The sequence below is a fragment of the Cyprinus carpio genome, chromosome B18 (genome assembly GCF_018340385.1).
Source record: "Cyprinus carpio isolate SPL01 chromosome B18, ASM1834038v1, whole genome shotgun sequence".
Taxonomy (NCBI): domain Eukaryota; kingdom Metazoa; phylum Chordata; class Actinopteri; order Cypriniformes; family Cyprinidae; genus Cyprinus; species Cyprinus carpio.
The window spans coordinates 16,279,254-16,305,225 of NC_056614.1; the positions used below are offsets into that span (position 1 = coordinate 16,279,254).

General features: G+C 35.9%; 1 protein-coding gene across 2 annotated transcripts in view; it reads right to left on the bottom strand.

Annotated features, from left to right (window-relative positions):
* Positions 1-25,972, bottom strand: part of LOC109108665 (rho family-interacting cell polarization regulator 1-like) — a 66,113-nt gene that overhangs the window by 36,314 nt on the left and 3,827 nt on the right. The window contains exon 1 of one of the 2 annotated variants that reach the window (XM_042744032.1): positions 17,027-17,452. The exons of the other annotated variant lie outside the window; for it this stretch is intronic. The gene's annotated coding sequence lies outside the window, so the exon portion shown is untranslated. Of the gene's footprint in view, positions 1-17,026; positions 17,453-25,972 lie in introns of those variants that run through there. 2 annotated transcript variants of the gene reach the window in all.

Below are 25,972 nucleotides of genomic sequence, written 5' to 3' on the forward strand. Positions count from 1 at the left end.
CACCAATGTGTGATTGGGCTAATCAACATTACAAAAGACGGCTATCAAATATCAGCTCAAGTGGCATAGATGGTAAACCGTGTTCTGCAGTCATTTTGACATGATCAACCAGTGTTCAAACACACCTTTTGCCAAACTTTTTTTATTTTATTTTATCAAGGCAATTATTTTCAATAAAAATTAAGGAAATAATCAAAAAGTTGAAAATAAAGTATCGGGTAGGGTATTTGAATTAAAGGGGTGGTTCATTGCAATTTCACTTTTTTAACGTTAGTTAGTGTGTAATGTTGCTGTTTGAGCATTAACAATATCTGCAAAGTTATGAAGCTGAAAGTTCAATGCAATTGGAAATATCATCTTTTAAATTCTGGCAGTTTAATGCCTACAAAAACGGCTGGTAGGGACTACAACAAGTTACTTCCTGGGTTCGTGACATCACAAACCCAGATAAACCCCGCCCTTGGGAAAAGGAAGCAAAGGGGGCGAGGCTCTATCACTATTTACACTTATTTTATCCAAATCAATGTTTAATTTTGAGTTTAAGTGCAATTTCACACAATGTTTTTTAATTGCCAACACAGACGTACTATCCTCTAGTGTGAAATCACACACACAAAAAAAGAATCATCAAAATAATTCTGACATTTTAATATCTTCATCAATAATTGAGCAAAAAGCCAAAAACACATTGGAATTCATTAAAAGCAGTTATACTAGTTAGTTACAATAATTGCATACAGCTACTGGACACTAACAAATGACTAAAGGCATTGTGGCTTATGGTAAGTACCTCACCATAAGGTAATGCCAGATGTAGAGGCTACAAAGTCATGTCCAAAAGGTGCTTGTGATGATCCTATGATGAGTCACAATAAAAGACATCTGGACCGACACACATGAACACCAGGTGGAATATCCAACACATACACACACGCACTCTGACTGTAGTGAGTTTCAGGATCCTCAATGAGATAGATTGGTCTGTTTTCTCTGATCTAGACAACAACCAAACAGGATTATGACTGTCAAAATTCAGAAATTAATTTGACATCACGTCCCTCTTGACAGCCATCTCCTAACAGCCTATCCTTCTACAGCAGCTGATTAATGGTCAGCCAATAAGACCTTCATTTCCTCCAGTGCCTGCCTTCAGACTGATAACAACAAGTGAAAGAGGATGTGAGGGGGGCAGAAGATAATTATAATGCTTTATTTATTGGCCATTTGTGGCTTACAGTGGAGGCGTACTGTTGTTCTGACTCTGCATTCTGAGAAAGAGAGTTATCGCTACTGCTGACTTCTCTGCTGATGGCTTTACATCCGCATGCTAAAAAAAAATCCATACTGCCACTGCCTGACAACTTGTCCTTCTGAAACAATAAAACTTGGGATAAAGAAAAAGGCTTTAAGAAAGTTTACACAAATGCAAAAAACAAAACAAAAAAACATTCCCATTCAAAAGCCAAGAGGAAAATTTATGAAAAAGAGAAAAAAGAAAATGTTCACTCAGAAATTGCTAGTAAATTTCACAAATAATAATCATTAAGTAACACAATGAATTACACATGAAATAATAAATATGTACAGTTTCTTGCACAGACTACCGTTTTGCTTCATAAGACCTTAAAGGAGCTGTATGTAAGAAATCTATTTCAATTAATCATAAAATGTGTCACTAGACATTAAGAAATCATGTTCATTTCAAATACTTATATCACTGACAACAGTAGTCCGGCCAGGATATTGTCATTTAAAAAGTGGACTTGCAGCCCTCAACTGATGTTGATGTTGTCATTTTGTGTTTTGGCCTGACGCGCCTCCCTCCACCTATCTACCAATCACGAAGTCAGTAGTGTTTCGGGATCCGTGTTGCCAGCTTTGCTGTAACCTGCCCTAACTCCAGTCGGATAAAAATGTCTAATGTTACTAAATCAGAAAGACCTCGTTATAATTCAGAAATTCGTCGTGACAAAGTCCGAAATAAAACCAGAATTTGTATTGGAGATGCTTTTGAAAGATGGAGACGGCTGAAAATGGAGAAGAATTTGAACACAGACGACAATGTTGCTAATTTTCTCCTGTACAGGTAAGATTCATCTATGCTTGGCTAACTTGTACTTGATGTCAATGGACATTTCATATATTCATGACAGTCGAACAAAGTTATGCATGTTTGTGCAAAGTAACATAACGTTAGCTCACATGGACGTATGCTAACATTAGAGATGCATTACAGGAGCCCGTTTCTCTGTCATTATGCTGAGACGCTGAAGAAAACAACATTAGCACGCCCATTATGGCAATTTGAAATGTAATTGAGACAGTAGCCTAGACTAACAGTTACTGTTCTGTCTGTCACGTACGAACATAAATCTTTACGATTATACTGTCACATACGAGCATAAATCTTTACGATTATACTGTCACATACGAGCATACATCTTTACGATTATACTGTCACATACGAGCATAAAGCTTTACGATTATATTTAACTAATGACAATTAGTACATTTTTTAAATACATAATTACTTATCAAAATATCTCTCATGAAGCATAAACATAATTAACAGAAAAAAAAAAAACTTACTGTGTACATCTTTTCGTCACTTGCCATTGGAAGCTCATTGAAGCAGCCTATGTTTCTGCTGAATCCTGCAGCTCATCTGGCAACCTCGAGTCAGGGGGTAGGGGGAAGGGATACACCGCTCTACAGTATTTTTATAGTGATTGCAGTACCAGTTTAGGCCACAATCCTACATACGGCTCCTTTAATATATCCTCAGTAGCCATGGGTATTCATTTTGTATTGATTGTTTATGCTTTTTTTGACTCTCAAGCGCCAGTAGCCGATGACTTGCATTTTATGAATCACGAAGGACCAGTTTCAGCTAAAAATTTGTTCTGCTGAGGAAAGAAAGTCACTTACATCTCTAACCGTTAGGCCACGACTTCCCCGAATGGAAGGTACTTAAAGGGTTACTCCACCCATAAATGAACATTTTGTCATTAATCACTTACCCCCATGTCGTTCTAAACGCGTAAAAGCTTCATTCGTCTTCGGAACACAATTTAAGACATTTTGGATGAAAACAGGGAGGCTTGAGACTGTCCCATAGACTGCCAAATAAATAACAGTGGACCAGGAAAGTATGAAAAGCATCCTCAGAATAGTCCATCTGCCATCAGTGATTCAACCGTAACATTATGAAGCGACGAGAATACTTTTTGGACACGAAGAAAACTAAAATAATGACTTTATTCAACAATTCCTCTTCACTGTGTCTCTCCAAATCAGCGTAGAGCCATTTTGGCAAATCTGAGCTGTACGCAGATGCCGTATGCTCTTCTGTATCAGCTGCACCACAAGGATATGTTTTTTACTTGTATTAACGCTTTGGTTTGAAAGCAAACTTAAAGGTCTTTACAACAACCCATCATAATAAAAGCTTGGTTTAACTTGAAGAAAGGGTGACAGAAATATATTTAGGGCCTTTAGCACCGCTTTAGTTCCATAACTAATTGTACAGTATTAAAGTACTGCAACGATTTTGCGCGAACTATTTCCCAGAACCATTTAAAGGGTTGCATTCGCACCATCAATGTGTACTAGGAAGTTACCTAAGCCGGTCGACAGCGACATCATTTGTGCGCAGCGTTCAACAACGGAAACAAAGAAGAACAACTTTAACAACAGGAGGATGGAGGACTCTGTGATCGGAGCTGTGTTTTTGTTGTGTCTCGCAGGTTTCACAATAATGGACATGGAATGTCAATGTATACGTAAAGCGATTGAAAGAACAGAAAGGAGGATTAAGATTCATCGTACATCCATCTATTGCTATTCATCATACTTGCAAAATAAGTTGACATAATGTTTACAGTATGTTTACACAGCGTTGTAATTCATGGTGGGTGAGGGCATTTTCAAACGCGTCTGGCCAATCAATGTATACTTAAGTAATTTGGTTCTCGAAAAAGGCAGTCCAGTACTAAAAATGACCAAAAGGTGGGTAGTTCCACAATTAGTTCTGGTATTATGAAAAGGTTCCTGTGGTGCGAAAGGCCCTTTTCTTAAAGTAATTATAATACTACTACAAATAATAAAATTAATACATTAATTATTAAAACATTGCTTTTAAGGAATATTTACCAGGAAAATTATATACAAGAATTTATTTACTAGAAAGATGTAAATAAACAGCACATTATTTCTGGGAGGGGAGTTATAAAATCAATTATTTAGAGATGCTTTAGAGTATTACAATTTAATGAAACCAAATGGAATCCAGAAAATCCATGGAAAACAGAATTTGATCAAAATAAAACTAAAGTTGAGAAAAAATAAATAAAACATATTTCTTTGTCTTAAAAATGTCATTTTTGTTTAACTTTTCATAAATTGCTGTTGAATTAAGTTAAATTATTTCAATTAATAAGACGTTTTGTAGAAAAATGAAAACAGAAAAAAAAAAAACGGCGTCCATAAAATGGATTTCATAGGCCCCTTGTAAATTAACAGTTTTATGATTTATAGTATTGTAAAACCCTGAAAAATTTTTTTTTTACAATGTAGTCACAATTGTTTTCTCAGATGTTTCTCATGCATCTGTATAGTCATTCAACCTAATCAGTTTTGATTAGTCATTTTTTTAAACTGGTCATTTTAAAAGAAGCCTGTATACCATCTCCACACGACTGAACCTGAACACAGAAAATGATGAACTTTGATGACCTTAAGTTACAGCAAATGGTTCTAGGCAAGTTTAAGAAAAGTTCCAACTTTATGGATAACCCCTTTCCCACATGGCCACATCAGTCTGTTAATAACACAAATCAAATCAATTCCTCAGATGCAAGATACAAGAATGCTTCAGCAACAAGTCAGGGCATGCTAACACACATCTTAAATAGACCATCTCCACTTTCATATGATCTCCTTGTGGTTTATGAAAGTATTTGGCTGTCTCTGATAAGAGAAAGTTTATGAAACATCCTGCAGCTCGCCCTAGCTCACCCTAGCTGTTGGGGTACATGCAAGATCCTGGACCCTCAAGAATCCAAGACTTTCTGTTTAATCCCCAGCTGGACGTTAAGAGGCTTATGGGTCAATCTACAGTGTAGAAGTATAATCAGTCAATATATTACACAGTGTTGTAGAAAAGACAATATACCAGAAAATGCCCTCACAGTCCATAAAGAAAAACAGAAACAGGCCTAATCCTGGTTACTGGAGTTTTTAAAAAATGCACTGTACCTCAACCATCTCTATTACGCTTCAACCTAAAGATAAAAAAAAGCATGCTGTTTGTTTATTAAATTAAAAATAATTAATTAAAAAAACTATGCTACATTTTAACCTAAAATTAATTTTAATTTTAGGTTAGATTATATATATATAATCTAATTAGATTTATGTTTTGAATTAGATTATTTATCTTATTATAAATTCATATTTATAATTAGATTTTTTTTATAAAGATACATACACACACCTAAAAATACATCCACATTTATACATGTGTGTATAAATATGTAAATATTTCATATTTTATTTCATCTTTATAATTTAGCTTAATTTTGTTAAAATGTAGAATATATAAATATTTCAGATTTTATTTAATATTCATAATTTAGCTTAATTTTGAAAATCTAGCATATTTTTGAATTAACATTTAGATGATAAGATTTTTTTATTGTGCTGGGCAATGATTAATCGCATCCAAAATAAAAGTTTTTGCGTAAATAATATATTTGTGTGTACTGTGTATATTTATTATGTATATTTAAGTACAGACACATGCATGTATGTATATGCTATATTTAAGAAAATGTTATTTGTATATATTCAATATATTTATATATAATATAAATTATATGAACATATATATAAATATTTTCTAAATATATAGTGTATGTCTGCATCTTTGTATATACATAATAAATGTACACAGTACACCCACATATATTCTGTACACAAAAACTGGATGGATCGCAATTAAACGTTGCCCAGCACTATTTTTTTTTTAAATAAAATATACATGTATGTTTTAAGTACAAATATTCCATGTCACTATGTCACTCAATTCACGTCACACAAACCTAATAATTATACAAGAATTGTTAGGAATGTTTGACATCATTCTACATGTAGCATAGTCACACTTGTCAACAAGTATCTTGTCAACGACCCAGACACATTTTAGTGTTTCAGTTCCCCAAACCACAGCGGATGTCTGCTTCTGAACGTAATTCCAAAAACAAATTTCATGCATGTTGGCAGTGCAATAATGCAACTGCAGCATTCTTTCTGAAATCGTTTGAATGCGGCTATTTAAAATATGACAGTATGTGGCTCTGGAGATCATGTGCTGTCATGATCTCAGCAAAGAAAACACTTTATTAACTATATAAAGACCACTGATATTTATGTAGACTAACTTAACATTTCTGTCCTGTCCTGTTCTATCACTTCCATTATGAGTTGTAATATGAGCCTAATGGGATATGAGAGGTCTTCAAGTCTCTGATCTTCTCCAAAGATTTCATGGTTTAAAATAGATTATGACCTATATGTGTGAGTGTAGGCAAAACATCTCAAAGGGAAAAAAGTGGAGGGGGTCCTTCCCAGTCTCGTTTCATAAACAAATCAAGGAATCATCCTAAAGCCAAGGGCTCAGGAGAAGGAAAGAGGATCAGACATGAAAACCTCCACTTCCTGTTTGTTTAAACCCTTCAGAGAAACAGCAGTGTTCTGCATTCATGGTCTGGTCGGGTCTAAAGTCCTATCACTGAAAAGAGGAGGATTATTCTTCTGTGAGAGCTTTTCTACACCGTGTGCATAATTATTAGGCATGTTGATATTCTGATTTTTTTTTTTCCAAGCACAATATAAAGGTGCCTAATGATTATGCACATGGTGTATATCGTTTCACTTTAATGCCTTATTCATGTGTTGCACAGATGTACTTATTTATGTGTTTTATTGTGCACACCCACATCCAGACAAACGCTACTATCTTATTAAAAACAAAATCTCAAGCCCATCTGAACCAGAACATGAAATCACAGTGGTCCTCTATTAATAACTAAAACGCAAACATTGTTTTGAAAGCAAGAACATCTCCAATACAAAACTATCACGCACTGCAGTATGGCTGTCACTGGATTCAGTATCTTACAGACTAGTTTCCTGAATACACACACTTATTTCCCATCATCAGGAGTCCAGCAGGACTCTGAGATCTTTAGCCGGTGTGACCTTTCTTGAGGTTGTGGCTGCACCGCTGGGAGAATATCAAGCAGGATTATTATGCATGAAGACACTCCAGCTCTGTACGCCTTCTTTTACCATATTAGAGTCTATGTAGAAACAAAACTGGTCCATGTTTTTTGGGAATGGTTCCCAAACTTTTTTGTCAGTTAAACCACTTAGATGTAAAATATTTACTTGAAGTATGCCCCAATATATTAAGTTAACATTTCAATAATTTACCAGGACATTCACATGTTCACAGCTCTCTGATATTGGTTAATGGTCACATGACATGCAAGTAAGCAGATAAAATATTTAATCTTTTTTAGTAAGTGTGTTATTTTGACTTTAAAGTAAACTCAAACTTCTTTTTAGTAATAGTGTCTCAGTCCACGTTATTGGTATTTTAAAAACCCAACAGTAATTAAAATAAAATAATCACTATTATTATAATAGTACCAATTACCATCATTAATAGTAGTAGTAGCAGCAATATAATCACAACAAAAATGAAGACAAAATATATTACTGTTGCAAATTACAATTTAGCTGTAAAACAAAAATAATGATTTGACACTACAAGTTACAATACTAATATTTACGTCTTAAATTCTTCACTTTCAAATATTTAAACCCTCAAGCTTTAAACATTTCAAATCCTTAAGCTTTTATTTTGGCAGAATAGTACTGAAGTGCTATAAACGTCTGCCCACAAAAATGTTGGAAAATATGCACATGTGTAACGTTGCGTTTACAAACACACATAAAGACATGGGATTCGCTGCATTTATTGTAAACCCCCATTAGAGAAACCCTGATCTATAGCTCTGAAAATCCGTTGTGTCAAGCCTGAGGCTAACTAAGGCTGTAATAAATCACTCATCAGTCTCAGATTATACCATGAGCCGTTCCTTTTGTTCACAGGAAGAACACTTGACCCAGGAAACAAGGCGCTGATTCAGGATATTCTTAAAAGGATTAAAGTCTTTTTTGTACACACAATGAATGTCAATGGGGTCCAAAACAAGACTGGACCTTGTTGACTTTAACCATATAGACATTCTTCAAAAATATCTTATATGCACTACAGAAGGAAGTCACACAGATTTAGAACAACATTAGGCAAGTAAATGATGACCAATATACATATGATGATAAATATATTGACACCTGCACATGAGAATTTCAGATTCAGTACATTCACAGTAGTGTTCGATCGATATTGGTTTTTTGACAGCCGATGTCGATGCCGATATCTTGGAAAGCAGGGTGGCTGATAGCCGATATAAAGCCGATATATATTTTATTTTAATTAATATTTAAGAAATCATTTGACAATGGATTAAAAAAATAAATGTGTAAAATAAACATACTTATAATTTAGTTGACAAAGTATTTTTCACAAATAAATTAATATTTAATAAAAATATAATTTTAAAAGGAAGTAAACACTGTAACCAACAGGGCATTCAGTATTCTGGGAAGTTTGTGTGTATTAGGAATAATATTTTTCAAATAAAGCCAGGGTAACACTTCTTTTACATACAGCACATAGAGAAGATGACATGAATATGACAGTGGGCAAATGCATAAAGTGCAGCATAATTTGAAATCACGAATTTACAGTTTAAATCATTCAATTCACACGGACTGACCGTCATGCAGAGATTATATGATCATGCTGGATAAAAATGCACACTTCACAAGATTCGACTAAGTTCACAAGGTTTGTGAAATTAAATGTTCATTAGCCATTCAAAGATTAGTTTAAATGATATAAATGCGTATTTGCTTAATGCTGACGCAAACGAGGAAGTATTATAATGTTTGCCTTTCTATTACTAAGAATATAAAAGCAATCGTTACAATACTTTTTGTATGTTAATTCCTTTGTTTAACCGTTCTGTCTGATTATAAGACAGACTTCTATGCATATTAGACAGAACAACGACAGTAAACAAGAGAGAGAATGTGAGCACTGTGCGCTCAGACACAGCTTTTCTCAGTGCCGTCAAAATAAATGTCCTGCCTCGAACACATCGGCCATGCAGAAAAACTTATCGGCCGATGTGGAAATTTGGAAAATTCCAAATATCGGCCGATATATCGGCCTTGGCGATATATCGGTCGACCACTTATTCACAGGTATCAGAAACCGGTTTGTCAGCACTTGTGAAAGCTTGAGGAAGTTGATAGTGTTTGTGGCCTTTGGTACAAATACATCATTGGTGGGAAGCTAATCACAGACACTCAGTCACGAGTCACTGTGGCTTTAGGGTAAAGACAGTCGCGGGCTTAGAGAGACGTGTGTGGAGGGCATAAGGTTTGTACTGTGTGTTTGTGGCAGACCACACAGCTGTCTCTGAGACTGGGTGGTGTAAGCTGATTAACTTTGAGAGCAGACTGGCAAGGTGTAAGTGATCTGTCACAGCACACAGCTCTTTTGAGGATGGCATCATCCTGAACTAGTCACAGTCTAGAAGATCAGACCATACACACCTTTGACAAACTGAAAAACAGAACGAATCTCACATGGGTGGTGATAATCTTGGAAACATAAACTTATCTGCTGATAAAAACAGTGGATATTCCAAAAGCACCATGGTCCAATCCATCTGCACGGCCCTCGTCAAACAGAATAATGTTCTTAGTAGCACTGAAACTCCTACAAAGAACTCACTGTCATGGAGGCTAATGGTCAACTGATATGGGTTTGTCAATGGCTGATGCTGATATGTAGATAGCAGTGTGGTGCTGACCGCTAAAATACCAACAAAAACTGACCCAAAATAATGTATAATTATTATTATGAAAAAATAAAAAAGATTTCTAATTTTTTTTATTAGATTTTATATATTTTAATCCTAAAATATTTAAACATTAAATCTAAAATATTTAAAATGTATTTTTTATTATATAATTTTCTTTCATATAATGTACAAATGAAATGAAATATATTCAAGTGTGTTTTAAATTTTGGCTGATAATACAAAATATCCCAAATATTTCAGAATTGAAAATGAAAAAATATATGTATATTTTAATAATTTTATATTTTTAATTCTAAAATATTTAAATTAAAATCTACAATAATATATTTAAAATTATTTTTAATTGTAAATGTATACCCCCCCCCAATCACACATATCTTTTTTTACAAAATAAAATATCCAAGTATCCTTTAACATCGGCCAATAATGAAAAAGGTCTCCAAATTGTTTTAAAACAGAGTGAATTTATTATGGAAGTAAATATTTTTGTGTAAAAAAAATATAATAATAATAATAATAATATTATATATATATATATATATATATATATATATATATATATATATATATATAGTGTAAAAAAAATAAACATTTGTGCACACCCCACTTTGTAGATATCAGTATGAGCCACTGAAAAATCACGTGCCGACCACTAATTCTGTCTCTATTCCTCCACCCCAGATGACCAATTATAAATAGCAAATGGTTTCTCACAGCACATTCAGCTGCACTATGGTGTAATGTTTTAATGTCTATAGTGAGCACATAAAAGTTATTCCTGAAAACTTTCAGGTGTCCTGCGTCACAGTTCACGAGTCCCACGCATGCTTGGGGAGAGAGTGAGTCACCCATCCAGATGCTCGGTCTCTCCTGCACTGACTCAGTAATAACAGTCCTCTTTCTCACTGTGTAATGACACACTCCAGAAATACACAGCGTACTATAATACACAGCCTACCTAGGAATTACACAGTATGCTAGGCCAAATACAACTCCACTAAACATTTCTGAAATACACAGAGCCATGAAGCCTGTTGTGGATGTTGTTCAATGACACATTGTCATGGCAACCTTATAATAACCGTCAGTTTAAACACGTGGTCATGCTGTGTCTTATTCAGAGCACCGAGGTTATGCTAGCGGTGAATACCACATGAATGGCACAATCATATTGTGAAACATCCAGACGTTGCTCAGCATTCCAGCATTGTGTAACAACTCACCGCACACACTCAGGTGTGTTTACACCAATTTGAAGAGTGTTAAGAGAAGCCAAAAATAACAGGTGGTTTATTCAAGTCCTTTATCTGAAGGGAAAAGAAGTTGAACTGAAAATGATTTTTCTTGGAATCAGGAAGTACCCCAACAAATCAAACTGATTGTCTTCAGCATATTTGACATTTTTACAGAGATATTTATTTTAGGCTAGGCAAGGAAAGTTTATTTACATAGCACATTTCATACACAATGGTAATGCAAAGTGCTTTACATAAAAGGAAGTAAAATAATTATAAACAATAAAACAGGGAATTTAAAAACTTTTTAAAAATGTATTTAAAATTTAATTTAAAAGGTTACAAATAGAAAATGATTATACATAAAATACAGTGCAATCATTGTAAAATAATGTTTTAGCACATCTGATCTCTTCTGGAAGCTGATTTCAACAAGCGCTATTCTACACTGCTTAAAACTCTTGAATCGTCAGTGGCAAATTCTTTAAATATAAAAAATGTACTTACAGGCTGTGAGTCAGAAGCGCCAGACTGTCCTTGCAAAGTTGTAACTGCCCCACTTTATAGGACAGCCTTTGATCACAGACCCATTGTAGGCTAGTCTGGAGGTTCATGAAACAGTCCTCCATAAAATGCGTCACACAGTGTCACACTCTGCGGGCTTGAGTGAAGAACGTCTGGCAGACTTGAGAACGGCGCGGGCGTAAATAATAATAATAATAATAATAATAATAATTTACCAACCCCAAAACTTTGAATGGTGGTGTATTTGCTAAAATGTTTTTAAATGTGGAGACTTTCATGAACATTTTGAACCACTGAATCAGTGAACTGACTCACGGAAATAAACTTTCATATTCAAGAGTCAAGAAACAGTGTAGTCTATTACTATTTTTCCTAAAATTTAAAGCAAACAAATGCATCCTTGGTGAGCATAAAAGACTATATTCAAAAATTTACACCCAAACAAAATGTACCAACCCCAAAAACTTTGAACGGTGGATATTCACAAATTTTTGTTTTAAATATCTGAAGACGTTTTAAATCGTTAAATCAGTGAACTGACTCACGGAAAACTTTTATATTCAAGAGTCACGAAACAAGTTGTGAAAGCCCAACTTATAACATTGTGAGCTGGTGAAATTTGCAGTGCAGAATGAAACAATCCAAACTTATGTTTGTCTCTACTTCACAATGATATCATCATAAACGCCCCCACCATCATCAGGGACACTGGGAATTCATTTCCCTACTCAGTCAGAATACAGACTCTTATTGCGGGTGTGGGTAGTCAGCCAATCCACACGCGGGGAGACGAGTCGGGCTAAGGAAGGTTGCTGCACAGACGGATGGGTGGGAGCTCTGGACGAGGTAATGAGAAAAAGAAAAGTCAAATGAGGATTTAATGACTTAACCAGCCTGAAAAATCTCTCTTGGCTGGAAGATATACAGTGCTGCGTGGTAACTGCACGACACTGCAAAGTTACATGCACAAGTTATATATCACCTCTCCAGTGCATTATTGTTTCACAAATCAAAATAATATCTCACTCTGAAAAATATAGAATATCTTCTTCAAGTATGTTCTGCAGAGAGTTGACAGCACTTTGTTTCCAAACACATGAGGGTTAATGTGGGTTTAGTTAAATGCAGCGCTAGGCTTTTGCAATGCTGTCATACTTCATAGACATCACTGTCCCCACTGCACAGCTCTGTAGTTTTAGCAGCTTCCTGTTTATCCAAGAGATAGCAGTGACACAACTATGCTGTAGTTTCCCCGCAATCACACAGCCAGAGGCCGAGCTCTGGGCTATCGACTAAAAAAGGCACAAATTGGGTTACAGTACCTACAAAAATTTAAACAGACTACCAAAACTTTTTTGATGAGTCAGTTCTCCAGACTGTGACATTAATCACAAACGTTATAGGTTGCTTTTGTTAACACTACTGGTTTGCTTAAAACGTCATAATCTATATCTTTAAAGAACACAGCAGTAGGGGTGCAATGCATTGCAGATGATCCGTACGGACCAGGTCCCACGGTTCGGCACGCATGTGATTCATGGATTAATCGCCAATTTACACATTCAAGCAATTTTAACTTGCGAGCTGTTTTCTAAGCACTCAGCCGCTGCCGCTCACACAGAGCACCACTACACAGCAGCTATTAGAAGATGAAGTAAGAAACTATTAACTCAATGAATTGAATTCTGAACAACCTATACTGAGTGATTTTGCAAATTGTCAACTATATTAAAAAAATAATAATTTGGTCCCTAAATGTTGTTGGGGTTTTTTTTGACAACATATTTCGTGAAACATCCAGTGGTCCAGGTCACTGCTCTGAGCAGGGGTGAGTCTGAGAAAAAGTGGAGTTTAAAAATGAACACCACCCACTGTGGAGGCACACACTGCAATTAAACAAATTAACCATCGGTAATAACACGCCACACAAACTACGGTAGGAGGCCTTGTGTGCATGTGATGTGTGTCTAAACAAGGAGGATGGTGTGCATTGTTACACTGACAAAAAAAAGGTAGTAAAAAATTTTCACTCAGAAACTGCTAGGAAATTTCACAAATAACTACAAAGGGATGCCAAGTAACATATTGAATTAAACATGAATTTTCGAAGAAGAAAGACTGAAATTGTATTTTATTTTAAAACACACTCCAAATATTTTGTTTTATTTACAACTTTTCTGAAGTAAAATCCTTTTTACAGTGCAATCTCTGTGAAGGTATAACACAGAGTGATACATTTATGTGCTTAAAGTCACAAACTAACCGCTGCCAGTGGAGCTGAAACAGTTTGTGGAAAAAGTTTGTGCTTTGCAAGAGAAGCATCCAACCTTTGGGCAGCCACAACAATACTGGTAAAGAGCACACTTCCAGGTGCAAAAGACTGGAGGGATCATTTGCAACCTCCCACACAGATCCAGACACTCATTTCAAGACGTGCTGGCTTCCTCTGAAACTAGTGGTTGTCTGACCAACAGGAAGAAAAATGTATGCACTATCTGCTTTCCCAAGAAGGAAGGGAAAGCATTGTAGAAGATAAAAGAATAAATAGACGCTGGCAGCTAACCTACATCCATTTCTAAGAAACAGAATCCCACAATACAAAATTGGGAATAAATACACAATTGTGTGCTGCCAGTTCGCTAGGCATTCTGCAATCTAAGAGTAAGTCAGGTAACACAGATTTCATTTCAAGCCAAAAGCATAAAAGCTACTGTAGACATTTGTTTTTGGCCAGTAAACAGTCAACTGGTCCTTCCTCAAGGCGTGGCTATTTTCAGAATGGTCAGTTAGGACAGACAGTCTTTCCTCTGGGGGGGAGGACGTGCACGTCTTTGTGAGAAAACAGAATGAAAAAGAAAATAATCAGGAGAGAGTTTATAGACAGAAAGTGAAAGGGAAAAACTGCATGTCCATTGCCTTTCTGACTTAGTAAAGAGAGAACTGTTTGGTTGAATGTAAATATGTTACTTAAACAAGACTTGGAATTACAGTACACATCTGGCACACTGTTTGGATAAGCAAATATGCTGTAACTGAAAAAAGAAGATAATGAAAGCAAAGGAAAAATGCCCCATCTAAGCAAATAAAGACAATTTTAAATAGAAAATATGAATCTAACCTCTCTAGCTTAATGTCACATTCACAACGATTTACAGATTGCAAAAAAACATGAAGTTGTCAACTACGACAGTATGACTAGCAGCACACACTTTTACTTTATCACTTTCATCGCATTGCTTGATTAAATCATAAGCTAAATTAGATCCCTTCATGTCGGTCCAGGTCTGCACAAAGGACAGATTGTGTGGCCCGTGGTGCTACCCACAAGGCTCTGAGTTTTCCAAAAGAAGTGTTCCCACAGTCTTCACAGAAAGTACGGCTGCGGGTACAGCAACACAGCCTCACGGTTAGTAGAGTCACAAGGTTCGCAGCAAATCTCACGTGAAAGTTCATAAATAGCACAGCACACAAAGAACTGGAAGTCAAGACATAGCCACGTCAAAGGATTGAGGACATTTTGGCTCCCCTGTTTTCTGTCATGTGAAGAGGATAGTCGATAAAGTTGTAGGACAGGCAATAGCTCTGTAGAACAGGGTACATTTAGGGACCTAAATGTTAAAGTGGGCCTCTGATTATGGATTCAGATATTCAGATTCTGCCCAATACTGATAAACTGATAATTAGTTTCATGCTATTGACAATAACTTAGAAATAGAAACACTACAATTTATCATTTTTAGTGTTGTCAAATGATTAATCACATCCAAAATAAAAGGTTTTGTTTACATAATATGTGTGTGTGTACTGTGTATATTTATTATGTGTATATAAATACACACACATACAGTATATATTTTGAAAATATGTATTACATGTATTTACATGTCCATATTTATATGCAACAAAATTATTACTGTATATAAATAAATATATTTAATATATGAACATAACATTTTTCTGAAATGTATACATGCATGTTTGTGTACTTATATATAATAAATATACACAGTACACATACATATATTATGTAAACTTTTATTAACTTTTATTTTGGATGTGATTAATCATTTGACAGCACTAATGTTTGAACGCAAAAGGTGATAAACATCAACATTATAATGTACAGTATGAGTAATGGATATTTACTCTGAGGTTTGCTATTGATTAAACTTAATTGTAATCTAAAGGGTAACTTAACCTGAGCATATAGCAAAAGTAATCTAAATGTAAAGGAGGGGGGTGGGGGGGTAAAGATGCATAATGAATTATTTAATTAATTAAATATTTGACATTGTATCCCTCATTATACTGTGCATCCCTAGTTAAAAAAAAACGTAAATGCTAAAACCCTAATTAAATCGAATGAAGCATAAGTATGAGAAGGAATATTGTAATCTACATAAGCATTTCTTTATGTCCATGTTCATTAAGCGGTCTTGAAGACAAAGTTACCACTGTTTTCTAAAATGATCCTAGTGAGCTTGTATGTCCTCCTCTCATGTGAAGAACTGACAGCACACATCATGGTGCTACTCTCCCATTCCACAACAGACTACTAAATGTGGCAGTTCGCATTGCTCAAAGTTGTTTACTTGCATCAATCAACCTAGTAATCTAGAAGAATCAAGCATATACTCCAAAGAAACAAAAATAGGTTATTAGAGCCAGCATTCCCTAGCATGCATAAGGGGAAAAAATCAGAGGGATCAGATTAGGTCGTGCAGGATTAGCTTCATGGGATATTCTCTTCTCTAAAGCAACTGAGAGGCTATGAGCAATGACGTGTAAAGAGAAAAGAGAGGCTTCAAAGCAATAACACAAAGTGACTGACGGTGTCTTTCCGCTATGTAATTCCTGACTATTAATATCCGAGGTTGCATCTTTTACACACACATGCCAAACAAAGCTTTCTTTGTCATCTGAGCTCACTCCCAGTCTCCTCCATGCCATGTTTTGAGAAATTCTATCACACTGTCTGCACATTCATTTTGCAAAATACCTGAAAACTACAAATATTTACAGTTTACAAGGCAAAAGAACTCTCTTTTACCAGGTAGCTCAAAATACATTGGCATAGACTGTTTTGTGTTGGCATTAGACTTTACCACCTATTGTATATTTCCGTTAGAGATGGTTTAAGTAAATGTTGCGCTTAAATAAGCACCGAATAAACCCAGTACATGCCCATATACATCACAAAAACGTCGTTAAAATAAATTAACGAACAATGAAACTACATACATGTTTGTCAGGGTTGGTATCATCGATGATTAAATCCAAATCCGAGTCTTTCAATCCGCGCGCTGATACTTTCAACGTAACGTTAATGGATGGCACGAGTAAGTTTCTCGCGCCAGACGTACAAAATATATCCTCGATAAACGCTCGTGCACTCACAACCTCAATTCACTGCACACACGGCGAGCCGTGTCACTTTCTCCCTCTGAAGGCAAGGCTGTAGGCTTGGTCCTGTCGTTATCTCATAAGGGGTGTGGACAAAACACATGCAAATGAAAGACGTCCATCCCCGGCGTGTCCACTTCACACCCGGCCAGCACGGAGGGAGTATCGAGGCACCTTATTTCATGAGGGGAATAAGAATGTGAAGAAGCAGGGAGGGAAACTGATAAAGCAAGGGATATGTGAAATCTCGTTTACAGTCTGATCAAACGTGCACCCGCACTTGTACTTATAAATACACTTCATGCACGATCCTCGCTCCAAATCGGAGAGAGGGGGAAGGGACAAGGGGAGGGACAAAGATTTGAGCTTTTCCTGGCCTCTTTCAGTGAAACCCAAAGATGTGAAATGAATTACACCCCTCACCCTCCTAAGAACATCATCACAAGGGTAAAACTGGCATCAGGGTCCTGCTTTCTGTTGTTTCATCTCAAAACATGCTATATACTAAAAACACTCATCATTGTGTGTTGAACCATATACCATAAAGGTACATATATTAAAAGTATCTGTTCCAAAGATAGATAGATAGATAGATAGATAGATAGATAGATAGATAGATAGATGACTAAAGATTATATATAGTATATTTGCATAAATGAAAAGACATTTGGAAAGTCTCTTGTTCAACCACAGTATTGATTGTTTATCATTTAAAAAGGAATTTAGCAATAATTGGAATTTTAATTATATGATTTAAAATTAGTGAATGGAGTAGTTTACTATCACCAAATAAAAATACATTTTATCGCATGTTTACATAAATAGATCGTATAGTGGATAGGCTCCTGATGAGAAATGCAGCTACAGGTGACGTGACGTGACATTTGTATGGTGACCCATACTCAGAATTCGTGCTCTAAAAAGGAATCCGTAGTGCACACAACAGAGCAGTGAAACACACACACACACTGTGAACATACACCCGGAGCAGTGGGCAAATTTTAGTGAATGGAGCAGTTGGGGGTTTACTGCTCACCAGTCAATGAAGGTGAGAGAGAACTGTACATGCACTCCCCCCCGCAATTCCTGCCGGCCCGAGACTCGAACTACATAACCCTTCGATCGTATAACCATTAGGATACGCTCCCTATGATTTAGATGATACAGGCAGAGAGAGTTTAACATAGGCTCCTGATGAGAAATGCAGCTACAATGGCAATTATAACACCAGACTATATATAGAAACGTTGTAAGAGCAGAGTATGAGAAACTGAGATGATTCTAGGAAGAAATGCCTAACAAGGACATTTTTTCTGAACATTTTAGGGCAAAGTTTAAACCACTACCATGTTAATATTATGCAAACCTCTCTTCCTGTATCACCAGAATTGTTTACCTCAATAAAACAAGTGATATTGCTTCTCTATGCAACCGTCGCTACCCCAATGCTTGGATGGATGATTGTTCTTAGTGGTGTAAGTGATGTATCTTCAAGATACTCCTGTGCCTTTAAATGTAACAAGCATAAAAGTAACAGTTTAAAATGGAAGCTTTGGACTGTATGAGCATGTGTGACATGTTGCAGCTAAAGAGGATATGCAACTGGTCTCATAGGCCTTGGTCAGCTGTTGCTGCAGCAACACTGCTGGCGATAACTGAAGGTGATGTCATGTGTTTGAAGAGAGGCTTGACGTGGCCACCTGCCAGCAAAAGATAGGCCTGAGACTGAAGAAAGCTAGGGATCAATGGTGGCTACCCTTTTACCCCTCCCTGTTTGCCCCCTTTTCAAACCCAGCCAGCCATTATCTATCTAAATTCTGAATTCACTTCCCTAAATCACTGTAGCACACCCCACACTTCAGAACACCCCTCTGCGGTTTAGCCTGGACAAGAGCACTGCAAAGTATCCACTGCCTAGGGCTAAAGCATGGCACCTAAATTATGCAATTAGGCTGCAGAATGTAGAACGAGATCCAGGCCATGCAAGACGTGAAGGACCCTCATCAAACAGTCTTTAACCCTATAAAGCCTGCTGTGTTTGATGCTAAACTTTCAACTTGATCACAACTTTGCAGAAACACTTGTACACAATCTACTACATGTCTCCTGTTGTGTAAATTATAGTTTATACCTTTTTAGCAAGTAAAAGGCCTTTTAGTATAATCCTTCAGGTTGTGGTACACATATCTTTTTGCCAGGAAATCTTTAATTTTTATAAAGCAAACATGAATAACTATTATATGGTTAGTAATATTTCAAGGTGAACACTTACTAAAGCAACTTAGGTTTACTTGATTTTTCATACATCATTTTAGAAAAATCAAGTTCAAATGTGAGTATCAAAAAGGTTTTTGAGGAACGGTTATTTTTATCATCTCTCAATCATCATTGTACTGCATTGCATTATATGTTTTGCCCCACCATAACTACAGAGCTTTGATCATAAAATAACATTTTACCAAGACATATTATTGAGAAATATAGAGTGACAACTGATATTCATATGCATCTTATGTGAGTAGTCTGCTATACTGTTATAAAGATCAATAATTTAAAAGTTTTTAGAATTGTATTTGGGCCTCTGATTAACATTGATGTGCTTTTGTCCTCTGAAAATATGAGCTGCATATTCTTCTATGTTATTAATATTCATACTATATGAGCCATAAATTCCTGATGTATCAAATATTATATTCAATTTTTTTTAATTTTGTCTATAAACTTTTTCATTTCTTTTATGTCATATGTCAGGCTTTACATGGTTAATGGTTACTGGTATACAGGTCTAAATTAATAAATGACTGATTGTTTTTTTCACCTCTTTATGGTTTTACACATTCCCCCCTTTCTACTTGTTTTCTAAGGTCAGAGGAGCCCAGAGTTGCTGCTGTCTGGCTGTCAATCACATGAAGCCCCCTCCTTGTACCATCTCCATGCTCATTGACCCCTGAACCTCAGTGCGTGCAACCTGCCTTTCAGACTCCCTGTGGGAATGTCCACAATTTATGAAGGGGGCAACGTTTGATCACTTCCTATCCTTCGTTCCTCTCTTTCTTTCTTTTTTTTTTCGCAGCTTGTGAGTTGATTTTCTTAGGACGTGTCACTACATAAAAAACTCGGACCCTGAATTATAATGCAAAGCATGTGTTTTTTGAAGCAAGGATGTATTTATAAACTTGTCAAATTCGCTCTTGTATTCTCATTCTCAAGGCTGGCATGTACAGCTGGGAGGGTATGTTTCTGGGTGATTTTTGGGGGGAGGGCTGAAAGCAGTGCGCATGGGTTTCGTGTTTAAGTGCCACAGTGTCCAAATGCTTCTAAAAGCCATATAAAGGAAGCAAACACATGAAAGACATACATTAAATGTTTTTAAAAACTAGTATATGGAGTACAGCAAACAGCAAAAAGGCTTTGAAATGTCTGAAAAAGTGTTTATTTATCTATTTAATTCTTATTAAAGAAAGCTCGGACATTGACGTCACAGTTTCGTAAGCCACTCCTTTCTTTCCAAACCGAGCTCCAGTTCTCTGAAGCTTTCTCAGTTCCTCACTTACACTGTTCAGAAGTGAAATGAAAGTCATTTTTGAAGAGCTTTACAAAGTCAGAGTCTTACAAAGGGCAGAGAACTTTACATTTAACCATCTCAGGAAGCCTTTTAGCATTTGTAAGCCACCCTTATAGAAAGCCCACCCACTCACCCACTATAACATGCTGACCCACGCAAAAGAAAGAGAAATGCATACTAACCCACACACATTATTATATGCCACCTGTTCACTCCATCTGCTACTCTGGCATTTCATAACACGCACATGCAATTATATTGCACATAACAAGCGCAGCAACATATTGAGCTTCACACTAACTCACTAGTCGATAAAATACATATTTGATTGCTGGAAGAAAACTCAGATGCAAACTGTGTGATAAAGTCATACCTGGAGGCACGAGAAAGTCTAATTGGGTCAGGCATCTCCAAAGCCCTCATTTCAGGGCTAGATTAGTCTGTGTGAAAACTCAGTATGCATACATGGACTCATATAAAAAGATTCAACAGTATAAGCACTGACATATTGCATCAGTGGAAATTATTACTGAAATGGATATGAAATAAATGTAAAACTGGCACTACAGTGGCATAATGGGATGGGTGTTTTTGTTACTCTATTCTCTAGGGCCTAGCTAGCACTTTGTCTATTGACTTTTGAAGATAGTGGTACTTAAGAATAGGCAAACCATTAAGTCTGCCACTATAGTGCAGCTAGTCATTAAGACAACATAATTCTAATTAATAGCACTTCAGACATGAAAAGTGGACGTCACGTACCATATCAGTTTTCAAAACTAAACTAAAAGATATTTATTGAAATAATTTATGAATTTTCCTCTTTATATTAATTAATTATGTTTAATTTACTTCTAAATGGAAATTAAAATATAAACCTATATTCCGACAGGTGTGTACACAAACATTCGGAATAACAAAGTTTTTTTTTTAATGTTGCTAAAAGAAATCTCTTATGCTCACCAAGGCTGGACTTATTTGATACAATAAAAACAGGAATATTGTGGAATATTATTACAATTTAAAATAACTGTTTTCTATTTCAATACATTTAAAAAATACATTTATTCCAGTGATGGTGAAGCTGAATTTCAGTAGCCATTACTCCAGTATTCAGTGTCACATGATCCTTCAGATATCATTCTAAATTTAAATTAATTAGAGTTCTGTTTTTTACTGTTTTTACTATATTTTTAATCAAATAAATGCAGCTTTGTTGAGCATGAGACTTCATTCAAAAACATAAAAAAATGTGTAATTATTCCAAACTTTTGAGCAGTAGTGGATCCTCATTTAATAAAAATATTTAATGTGACTTCTTTAATAATAATAAAAATAATTGTAAAATTGTATTAGTTTATTATTTTAAGTTTATTTGTTTATTTAATGTTTTAATGTCTCTCTAAATGACCAACCCCCATCATTTCTGAGACCTTCAGGCAGGACACAAGACCCAGGGGGTGAATCTTTGACCCTTCAGTCCAGTTAATCTGTCTTTCCAGCCTAGATTCCTCTTAGATTAAAGCAGGGTGGGACCCTGGTGACCGGGTCATAATAATATGCTTATTGGTCCTTTCCCCTGGGCACGCTGCTCAGCAGGCGGAGAGGAAGTGTGAGTGATAGCATCTCATGTGACCCGGCCTGTGAGTGAATGGTGAGCACGTAAACATTTAGAGACTAGAAAGAAGTGTATATCTCGGCAGATACAGCTAAGTTTGCATTTTAGTACCCTCTTAGCCACAGTTTGAGGAAACACAATTGGACACAGATAGTGTCCGGTGGTGGGCGTGTGGATTACAGCCAATGTCCAGATCCAGACCCGGTAATTAAGCTCTAACAAAAGGTTTCTTACCCAGGCTCATTTTAATGCTCCTATTGATAGCAGTGAAAAACTGCTGAGTGTCTGTTATCCCCAGAAAAGTGATGGTAATGAAAAAGAGAGGGAGAGGGAGGAGGATAAGGAGCAGTGAAGGCAGAAGTGAAAGAAAAAGTGACGAGTGAATTCAAAGCCCACATTGGGGATGCAAGAACATGGCTAGCAATGAGCTCATGCACATTGTGTCTTTTTGCATGAGTTGACCCACTTGGTTGAATTTATTCTGAAGAGCAGGAAAGAGAAAAAGCAAACAAGAAAGGGAAAGAATGAAGCACAAGAGATCTTCTGTATATTCCATTTAAAAATTTAAATCCGATGGCTTTAACTCTTCCCTGGTGCAAATTAAAGCTGAAGTGTGTAAAATTTTTTGATGTTAAAATACTTTCTGATTTTCTAAATTTAATATGCAAAGACAGCAGTGGGCACAGAAGCTATCTGGACACTTAAGTGACAATTAAAAATGAATCAGTATCTGGTGCAAATTAAAGCTGAAGTGTGTAAAATTTTTTGAATATTCTTTAAATAACATAACAAATATCAAGTGGTGAAGTTTGTTCTGAGAGCAGCGCTCTAAAATCATTTGTTTGCTGATTCCACTTTTTTGTTTGATATTTTGCAGTAAATTTTACTTGTAGGTATTTAATTCTAAATGGAACTAAGTGACATTTTCACTTTTTCACCCTTTGCATGTAGAGCAGCTTCTGTCACATGACAAGTGTCCCATCAACCAGGCCCTAAACAACTCCAAATTAATGCAGTTCTGCCTTGTCAACATCAGTAAACAAGGAAGGCTACACAAAGAACCCATTTGTATTTTTTCCCTGATTTTAAGACTGTTTCCTAGTGCCTAGGTGTTTCCTATTCACTGTGAACTGTAATGCCCTATAAAGCCTATGTTTGTAATTTCTCTGGCTGCACTCATAGCCATGTATGGAAAGAAGCTGCCAAAACAAATTGTAGATGCAGCATGTCTCATCTTCGTTGCAGAGTGTACATTTTAACAGCCAGCTTTACTTGGCTTTATATCTGTTGAATTGTAAAACTGGTATTTGATCAGGTACATCATTGGAAACTTATTTTTACTTTAAAAAAGTAATTAATGAATAAATAAATAAATAAAAAGCAAACAAATATTTATGTATTGTTAAATACATTTCATTCATCTTTCATTGATAAACTTGGTGATGAAATCAGTGTCATTGTCATCTACATAGAAATGAAACAAAATGAGTGGAAATTCTTCCTCCAGTTTTTACTGAACCCTATTTAAATGTGTTCAGAGATTATTTTTTTATGTGTTGAATTGATACAAAAATAGCATAATATCCTATAATTACTGCATAATATAATATAATACAATACACATTAATAAAATAAATACATTTACATGTCAAGCAAGCAGCAGATGATTTTCTCACAGAAAGCGAGAACAGGGTATAGTAAAAGAGAGCGAGGTTTCCCTGCAGGCAGCAGATGATGAGTGTTATCTTTCTCTACCCACAATAGAATGTCTCACTCCTTTCCACAAAGCCTCCATTGTGTTGGCAGGTGTTGTGTTGTTGTAGTTGTTTTCATTTAGTAAAGATGCTTTTTATCCTGATTGCTTCTCTTTCCACTTACATCACACATGTAAACAGCTTAGCTGAGCTTGTCTAGGACCCCACATGATGTGTAATGTGACATAGTAATTTGCTTCATCTGACTCTGACAGAAGTAGGGAGAATTGCATACAGGCCAGATATTATTACTAAATCAGGCTCTCTATGAAAATTAAAGTAAGAACAGGACAGATTGTCCTGTGCAATGAGGTGGACTACATAAATATGTTAATAAATGTTTAACCATTTTGTGTGTGTGTGTGTGTGTGTCTGTAGAAGAACAACATAAATGGGCGGAAAAACAGTGGCTATGACAAATATGATGTTATGACTCCTCCCTGCAATAGCAGTAACCACACATGAAATAATTCAGAATCATGATCCAACACTGCCCTCCACTGGACAATACATGCAGTATGACAACAGAAAGAGAGCTGGTTACTCTGGAATGAGAACATACTTACAAATAGCTAACAAACAGCATACAATAATTCATTATTTTTATTTGTAGCACTAATACAGCACTGAACAAGGCCTTCAAGAAAGGGTTATATTATCAGCAGCATACTGAAATGGAATCAAGCTTCTGCGTTTATTCATTGTCCACCCTGCCCTTTTATCAGGAAGCATCAGGCCAACATAGACATTTAAAAACAGAGCAGGGCAGAGGGAAAAATGACCAAACATTTCCTGTCTTTGTACTGCACATATCACTCAGAGCTCTATTCTGTTTCATATGTCTCCTATCAAAGTCAGACATGCGAGGGCATAAGGGCGTATATGGAACAAAATATCTAGTGTTCAGGGGGTGAAAACAAATGATGGCATGGGTTATTTTTTGATAATGTACAGTTCATGACTACTGATACATAAATGAGCAATATTTAAGCTTGCAATGAGTTTCATATCATGCTGGCAGCTTCTGCGAGTTTATGTGGAAGGAAGAAGTGCATCACAGGCTGCTGTGACCTCAACGTCTCGATCTGTCACCCTGTACATCCGTACCAATAAACGCTTCCTCCTGTAACCATCTCTCTATCTCAACCACACAATGGGGACTTTCCTGCAAACTTTTCTTACAACTGATTATATGTGTAAGAGAATGAATTTTAAATAAATATTATTTATTGTCTTCTTTTTAATTGCTTGTTTTGATGGGAATAGGGAATGCATCACTTCTCTGCTTTCCATTTTTGAATATTATCTATCCATTCTAGAATCAGAGCGGTCAAAATGTGAGAAGCAAAATGTCAATATGATTTCTCACATTTGGAAACAATACCCCTTTCTTTCTTTGTTTCTTCCTTTTTGAGGAAATTAAGAAGCAGTATCATAAACAAAACTATCGGTTTTGGACTAAATGAAGTTACACTGGATACAAAAATGATCCCATTTCAACATTGTTTGTATAAACCTTGTTGAATGCTTTATAGTACAGAATTGTGTGTTGTGTGGTTAAATTAATTAAATGTGATCAAATAAATGTTTTCCTGTTGGCAAGAACAAAGTCAATCCCTAAATGTAGGGCACAAGCCATGTAAATTATGTGGCTTAGTGTCCATAACCAATAATTTCCCATAACGGGGCACTGAAAAGGATGATAAGATTTTGGCTGTGGCCATCGCCCCTGTTGCCTCACCATTAGCTCAGCCAGTGTATGTATTATTCACACACTCATTAAATTGACATTCATTCATCACTGCATTTAGTTTAAAGGAACAGTTCAACCAAAAAAAAAAAAATCT